Source organism: Sitodiplosis mosellana, unplaced genomic scaffold (genome assembly GCF_009176505.1).
Source record: "Sitodiplosis mosellana isolate CC-2019 unplaced genomic scaffold, AAFC_SMos_1.0 Smas_scaffold_6150, whole genome shotgun sequence".
Taxonomy (NCBI): Eukaryota; Metazoa; Arthropoda; class Insecta; order Diptera; family Cecidomyiidae; genus Sitodiplosis; species Sitodiplosis mosellana.
In genome coordinates this window covers 3,893,467-3,899,466 of record NW_022601391.1, presented here as the reverse complement: position 1 = coordinate 3,899,466, position 6,000 = coordinate 3,893,467, and the positions used below count along the sequence as shown (strand labels likewise).

At 36.6% G+C, this 6,000-nt stretch overlaps 1 protein-coding gene across 5 annotated transcripts in view; it reads left to right on the top strand.

Annotated features, from left to right (window-relative positions):
- Positions 1-6,000, top strand: part of LOC129574213 (zinc finger protein 2) — a 130,014-nt gene that overhangs the window by 55,363 nt on the left and 68,651 nt on the right. For 4 of the 5 annotated variants that reach the window (XM_055455863.1, XM_055455858.1, XM_055455864.1 and 1 more), the window contains exon 3: positions 4,465-4,522. The exons of the other annotated variant lie outside the window; for it this stretch is intronic. The gene's annotated coding sequence lies outside the window, so the exon portion shown is untranslated. The remainder of the gene's footprint in view (positions 1-4,464; positions 4,523-6,000) is intronic. 5 annotated transcript variants of the gene reach the window in all.

Sequence of the window (6,000 nt, the reverse complement as noted above, 5' to 3'; positions counted from 1 at the left end):
ACACACACACACACACACACACACACACACACACACACACACACACAAACGCATTCACTCACTCTCTCCACCCACTGAACGGCATATTATGGAAAAAAGAGTCGAAAATTCAATTATTGCAATTACATTCGATTATCCGGAATTATCATCTCATCTTGACCCCTCAGCAATTAGAGATTGAAGAGCGATAATATTATATACTATTGTTGACCATTGTTAATGTATTCTTGTGGGCAATATTTGCAGTGGATTGAGGCAACTTAAGTCTCACATTCCAATTCCTCTTCGTGTACTTTGGGCTTTGGATTCGCATTTTCTAAGAGCCCCTTTGCAATGGAATTTCGTTATTTTGCTTCAATGTCCATTGTTTGCACGTGCGTGTATTTTATTATCGCTATTCTTCTTGTTTCAGTCGGAAGATGCGATCGAACAACGGTATCATGGATAATGGCCTGACAAATCTCCAAAATATTTTGAAACTTCTCATTTAACTTTTTTCAATTAAAATTTTTGTCGCCGATTTTATGACTGCATTTACAGTTGTTGCTGTGAAGTTCATACTCTTTAGCGATGTAATGAAACATACAAAGTTATTACAAATTTTAGAGCATGCCAGAACTAAAAGAAGGTGGACAGTGTGAACAACCAAAAATGCGAAGCGGTTATTCATACGATTTTTATAGTATCTTAATAAAAAAAAAATCTGCGCAATCAAAGAATGAATAACACCCCAATTTTAAAATGTATTACGATGACTTGAATATGTCATGAAAATACGAGAACATCAGAATTGCTGTGAATGTTAATGAAAAAAGTAACGATTTTTCAAATGAAATATTGCATGCATTTCTTTGGGATTTGCGTAGTTAGTCAAGAATTTCAGGAAGGCTCTCATTGAATCAATATGAAATCCCTGTCTGTATCGAAAGAATAAAGAAAATACGCTTCATCTCAAAGTGGCATACAATCATCAGTACATTTGCCAATCCATTCGCACTCAGACCCTTTATTTACCATTTTATAAATATCAGAGATTAAAATTGGGTGGATATCAATCGAAGAGATTTTTGTAAATAGCTCGCAATGAAAATGAAACCACGGATTTAGTTGCATAGGAAATTTGGATGGAATTTCCATTTGAAATGGAACCATTTCGTCATATTTAATTTAATGGTGCTCTTCTCACCTTTTTCACTGTAGTTTGCAAATGATTAGGTCGAAGAGAGAATCTTAGAATATTCCAACGAATTCATTTGAGTCTGGTTTGATAGTATGTCAACTGATATGTTAATTATGATTATGATTGAATCGTTACATGAAAAGAACACCACAATGCGTATCCGAATCAAAAATTTTAGGTTTTCATCAAAATTGATGATTACTTTTATAGCCGAAATTAAAAAACCGATTTGCATTTTTGAAAAAAGTTCAAAAATGGTGAAAAAGTTCGTACATTTTATGTAACATTGAGAAAGAAAAAAAAAACGAAAAGTGTTCAAGATTTTTTTCGACGATCATATGGAAGGCGAAATGGCGAAGAGGTGAAAAGCGTGCAAACTATTAAAACCTCAATATTTCATAGCACTGAATTTGAACCTTCGAACACGAACGATTTCTCATTGTTTTCAATGGATTCATGGTGTGCTGTATCGCTCGAACGAAATCTGTTTCGTTTTTGGCCGCTTTCAATTCAATCGAAGCTCGGTTATTAGTTCAACGTGTTGTTATTGTATTTTTTTTATTTTTCATTTTTGTTGCATCGCTCGTTTTCTGAAAAATAAATAACAATGACAAAAATCGTCAAATTCTGTGCAAAAAAAACCGTCGATAATCTGGTGCTGGAAAGGATAACTAAATAAAACTAAACCAGAATAGGAAGACGAGCGGAGAACGACAAACACAAGCAAATAAAAATCAGCCGCAAAATAAAATGAGATAGTTATAATAAGGACAAAAATGGGAAGAATGATAAAATGTAAAGCGTATAAATAATGACGACGACGACGACGACGACGATGAATGAAGAAGAAGAAGAAACACGGAGAGAACAGAGAATAGAAATATGTTCATAAATAACGCGTGCGATCGCTGCGCTTTGCCTAAATATTATCTTGATTTTCGATTTTCCATTGTGTTTTCGTTAACCTTTTTAATATTTTTCCGCATACAGCCATCACAGCCTTTTCCGATTCGTGTTTACTCGTTTGCCCGTTCTTGTTGTTGTTTTTTTGTTGTCTTCTTTTAAATATTATTTTTATTGTTTATGCATTTTGTGTCCACATGTTTGTCGCGCTTTGACTTGGCCGTTTAGCACAAAATGCTTGCTGTCTTTATCGCTCTAATTCTCTCTGCCGATATTGTGTTGATCACACAGTTTCTTCGAACGAATTGAGTGTGCTTGGTGGTGGCCAGGCACACTAGCTTAAGGTTACCTTCGCGCTCCCGATGCCGAAATCAATATTGAATGCGCATACGGTACGGCCGATATGAAGCGAAAAACGAGGGAAAAATGAAGAAAAATAAGAAGAAGAAGCAGAATATTCCAAAAATAATAACAATAATATCAATGCCGAACAAGAATCAAAACGTATAAAACGAAAATTGTACATGTTCTGTGTGCGCACACACATAAACCATTAAGCACTCTCTCTTTCCTTTGCTTTCTTCCCAATGAGGTCGGGCGTGAGTGGATGCAATGCCAATATTTTTTTTGTTGCCATTGAATTTGTCTTACGAATTTTTCGTATTGCTTTCTTTACTCTGAACACTATAAATCAGTTTATTGTTTTGTTCAAACCATAGCTAAATGTCCGCGTATTGTTATTGCTGATGCTGAAGCTGCTTTGCCAATGCTCTTTCGGCTTCTTCGCTTTTAAACATACACACACATGCACCGTGCGCGCATTCGAATTCTCATCCAACCAAACCAATATATAATAAACGTAATGGCAATATCGATAGATAGCTGACTGGCTGGCTGGCTGCTTGGCTGAGTCCTCTCCGACTATGAAATATATGAAAACCGTGGTCGGTCCGTATGCATACACGACGATTGAATGCATTTTCACAGTGTGCACTTCAGCATTTAGATTATGTGCATAATTTCGTTGATTCTTACAACAAGATCCAAACGACTGTTGCTTTATTCCTTCGCTTTCAGCATGCTTCTTCTTCTTCTTCTTTCGTTTGGATCCGTTTTGCCCCGTTTTTCTTCACACAGATAATCACCACTGATTTATCGAAACGTAAACGAACCGAAGCACACAGTGCTAGCTCTAAACGGACATCTGTGCGCGCACTGTTCATGCTGCATGTATCATAATTTTTGTGTGTGTCTCTTTTTTCTCTCGTTCTTGTTGTTGCGGTTGTCGTTGTTGCTTTTTCTCTTACAGATCGCCATCTCTTGCATTTTGCTTTCATTTTAATATGATTACATTTAGCAATTTATTGTCAAATAATACGGTTTTTTGTGCTACAATCGGGACACGTAAACCGATGACAATTCGAAAGGATTCAACACAATTCACAAACAGATTGGTGATTTTGTGGCATCGATACGATGCGAACGGCGAAAGGAAATAAAAAAAATATACGCCGATAATATGCTTGCTTTGTTTCCGATTCCTGGTATCACTCGATCGTTTCCAAGTGTCATCAATCATTCGCTTCGATGAAATCATATTAATGAAACTGAGAAATCCATGCGATGAATCTAGTCGAGTGGACGCTGGACAGTCTTCGTGCATTTTCTTTTGGTTCTGAACGGAAGCATAATTTGTATTAGAAGATATTGTTTGATTTAATTTGCATTTGTCATTGCATCTATTAAATTTAATTGAGGTTTTTCATAGCACGATCACTGTGCCATAGCGGGCTCATTGAATGCTTAGTCACCGATTGGCGGTTCATTTGATGCGATGTGTGTGTGTGTGCTTTAATTGGTAATTTTAATATTTCACATAATTTTGTATTTTGGCCAGGTATCGTTAGCCGCCTTCAATGTTCTGTCCAATGAAAAAGCTCTTTTTTTCATTATATTTTATCATTCATTTTCTTTGGCATTGTATTTTTGTTTTTGTCCTGTTGCAATAATTTTCTCGCATCAGTTTCGGTTTCGTTTTCAATTTTAAAAGGAGTATGAACTTTTGTTTATTTATTATTTTACTCGCCCGAACCAATGTTTTATATATGACCGACCTGGCCTTGTGTCGCGTTGTTATCGCCATTGCCACTTCGAGAGTTCGCGGATCCTTTGTGTAGTAACATTTGCACACGGTGTCGTATTCATCGAAACGCTCTCATTGTGTTCTTTTCCGCCGTTTTTTTGCTGCCATTTTTTCGGTTTGTCCTTCAGTCTCATTCGTTTTACGCGCTTACCTTTAGTTGTTATTCGATTCGATACATTCGTATAAATAAAAATTTATTCATTCAAAATATTTTTACTTTTTTTTCTGTTTGTTTCAGAATCTGTTGGATTGTGTTGTAGCTGGTTGGTTTTCCTCTTCAGATAAAGTCATTTTGTGTAAGTTCAACTGTATACGATGTATATGTATTCATTCGTAATCCATAGTTTGTTATATGTAATACAACAATAACTGCCGTGTACAGTATGTACACTCATTGAAACACTCAGTTAGCGATGATGATGAAGGTGAAAACCAAATCGTTGCAGGAATTTCTCAGAAAGTGAGGAAGATCGAATAATAATCAAGCGCGACTCAAAAAATCAGTTCACAAGAAATGCGAACGGTAGAGAAAGAGAGAAGGAGAGAGAGAGAGAGAGAGAGAGAGAGAGAGAGCGAGAAACACGAGAATGCGATGAGCACAAATAAAAAAAATGATATTGACTCTGTGTAACAATGTTTGCCGCCTCCGAGAATAAAACGAAACATTTTGTATGACTGAGCGACAATTTGAAAATTCCTCGAATTCAGAATCCATCGAATAGTGATAAGCTTGATGTTCGAAAGGTGTCATTTAATTTATTCCGTATTCTTGTTTGTTTTTTTTTCCATCGGTGTGTATGGTTTTTTTTATTATTCCGCAATTTAATTCATGCCCGGAGCCGTCTTTGCGCCTTACTGGAAAACCAACATCGATCGGCATATGAAGTGGCAGCGGCAATTTTGATACACTCTTAGCCAGTGTAATTGACAATCGATGCACTGCAGCTTGATGCCAATGCAGTTTTTCGTTTGCAGTTGACAACGCAGGCTAATAAAATGCATTTTGTCATCATTTCGATGATTTCATTCACGAATTGGTCGGACGGTCAATGTTGTGTCAACCACACGATCATATTTGATATTTGTCGTTCCAAATACACTTCGTACTCTTGCATTCTTTTGATTGTCTTTGGCTTTTATTACCAGGAAAAAGATTCTACACACTTTTGTGCGCAAACGAACGTGTGCTATAAACTGTTGCGAAAACAACAATCTATTCAAATTAAAAAAAAAACTAAAAGCATGATCACACAAATTTCGAGGAAAACACTGCAGTGCCGTTTCCAAAACGGCAAAGGACATCGTGCAACGTACAAACAGAACAATTGTTTTAAAGCGCGTGCTATTAAAAAATCGCACTCGATGGTTTTTTCTCTTCACATATTTTCTTTTGTTCGGATATACGTGAGTTGTATCGTGTGGCACAAGCGATATGCTGTTGAAAATAATCTGTACGCCGGTCATTGTTATCAGCTTCACGTGCATATAACATTTACGCTGATTATTAAATGGATTCGTACGCAAAAAGCATCTTTGCCGCCCGATTGCATAGAACACAGCGTTATTACTATCACCGGCATTGTTTTATCGATTTAATTTTTGGTCAGTGGTGTACTGAGCACAAGCAAATCGGTATATTTGTCGAAGCGATCGTTCCAAATTCGCAGCTCACACAGCTGCGAGTATGCAGAAAACAAGACCAGCTTTGAATAAAAGCAAAGACAAAACGCGAATTTTGGACGCACAGTGTTACATTTAGTGATTATTGCCAGAT